Source organism: Aptenodytes forsteri, unplaced genomic scaffold, assembly GCF_000699145.1.
Source record: "Aptenodytes forsteri isolate BGI_AS27 unplaced genomic scaffold, ASM69914v1 Scaffold563, whole genome shotgun sequence".
NCBI classification, from domain to species: Eukaryota; Metazoa; Chordata; class Aves; order Sphenisciformes; family Spheniscidae; genus Aptenodytes; species Aptenodytes forsteri.
This window is the reverse complement of record NW_008795318.1, coordinates 860,945-863,176: the sequence shown is the minus strand read 5'-3', so window position 1 is coordinate 863,176 and position 2,232 is coordinate 860,945.

Below are 2,232 nucleotides of genomic sequence, written 5' to 3'. Positions count from 1 at the left end.
TGCCGGAGACACGCCGGGGGCAGGAAGGAATGGTGGAGAAGGGATGGGCACTCACGGCCACGGCCTCACTGGCACCTGCAGCGGGGAACGGGGACACAAAGACGTCAGCACCGCCCCAACCACTGAGACCCGTCCCCAGAGCCCCCGGCTGGATCCTGGGACACTTCTCAAGGTGGAAGTGCCCATCGTCAGGGCATCAGGTGCACTATGCCGGGCTGCCACTGCTCGCTAACCCAAAGACACGCAGGACGCTCAAGGGGAAAAAAATCTCATAGCAAGCCAGTACCCAGCACCGAGGAGCCGCCAAGAGATTTGGCTCTGGATTTAGCAACATTTGGAGGAGATTTTACCCTGCACGTCTGCTTCTAAAAGTAACCACCTGAAAATGGCAGCTCCCTCCTCCAGATCCCAGCTGCCTCAGCCCCACCATCCCGGAAAAGCTGGTTTCAGGCCCCCCAGCCCTCACGCCAGCCAGGGGCTCCCCTGTACCCCCAGATGCACTATCTGCGGCCATATGTGGCCCTGCTTGCCCCAGCCATCGCCCCAAGGCTCTCAGTGCCGCCGAGGATGGGTCCTACAAAACCAAAGCCCTGCCGTGAGTCAGAGCCTGCCATGACTTACCAGCACTGGCAGCCACTCGGGTGGGTTTTCCCAGCAAACTTGATAATTTTGCTTCCGCGAGAGGCTGCGGATATGGAAGTGCATGCTGATGCGGGGTTGCGAATTTGGGGTGCTATCCTCCAGCGCCAGGTCAGCGAGCGGGATGGATAATGCAATCCCCCTCTCCAAAAACCCCCGAGCTGCCTGAGCCTTCTCTGTGCCCAGATGCAGGGCCGGGGCAGCAGGGGCCCGTCCTTGGGGCGTGCTGCACCCGACGGGGGATGCAAAATCACGTGGGTCAGTCTGGACCCATTTTCACGTGAGCCCATCTCCACTCTGCCCCCTACTCCGGGCTAGTCCTAATCCTCACCTTCTCCCTGCATGGTGGGAAGACACCATTTACCCTCATTTTATCAGAGGGCTAAGCAAAGCCAGGAGGCAGAGGCTGCCTGGAGCTGCCTTGCCCTCAGCAGGGCCGCGGAGCCAGGCTGCTCCCAGAGCTCCCACTGCAACTGCAACAAAACTCAGTGGCAATATTTCCCCGTCCGAGATAGCGCTTGTGGGCAGAGGAATATCTCCCCTACGCAGCAGGGCCTGCGGACAGCGATTACTGGTTTCCATCCCACCACCCACCTTGGGGTGCCGGTACTTTCCTGGACTGCAGCCGCTGTGCCGCGTCCAGCCCTCTTCTGGCTCGGGACACTGCTCCCTCCCGCCGGAGCTGGGCCAGGGCTGCGCCGACGTGCCCACAAGCCACACACGGCGCCTGCCACACTCCCGTGCAACCCGTGCAACCAGTCCAGCACCTCCTGCTCCCGCGGGCCGGCGGCCGGGTGCCCCACGGCTCCGCCGGCAATGTCCCCCGTGAGTCAGAGAGGAGGCTGGCACCACCACGCTCGCGGGAGGCTGAAGTGTCTCTCGAGACGCTTCCCTGTATCGATTCCCTTTCGCAATGCAGCCCGTCAGCACAGCCTTTGGATCCCACCGGGAGAGCACACGGTGTGGACAGCCGCACCGTTGCCCGCCTGGCACGAAAACACCTTCGTGACAAGGGCAGCGGCGCAGCAAAGTCCTCCAGGACTTGGCTCTGCACTCTGCTTTCCACCAACACCCAGGCGGGAGATAAAGTCACGTTTTCCAAAGGTGCCACTGGCCTGGCAAACACCAGCAAACACCGGCACTCCTCCTCCGGGGCAGGACGGTCCCTCCTGCCTCCAACAGGTCTCCTGGCAGGACAAACCCCAGGTCCAGCGTGACGAGCTCCGGCACCACTTGTCCTGGCCGGAGACCCGATCCCAGCTGGACTTTGCCTGCCACGAGATGGGCCGGGAAGTCTGCATGGGAAGAGATGGGAAGCAGGGGCTGGGACAGGGGTGAGAGGAACGTGGCCCTGGCTGGAGCACTGCCAGCGGTGTTAAAAGCAGCGGGGTTTATTGAACACCATATCCCCCCCGCCGGAATATAAAGGGAGTGAAACAGAAGCTGTGCGGGAGATAAGGCGGCAGCACCCGGCAGCTCAGATGGAATTACTGCAGTGACCTTGAACAAGAGGCTGCCAGGTGGGAGAAGGACACACGGGTGCGGGGACAGGTCCCCATTGCCCCGCGGCCCGGCCCAGGGGACTGCGGAGGC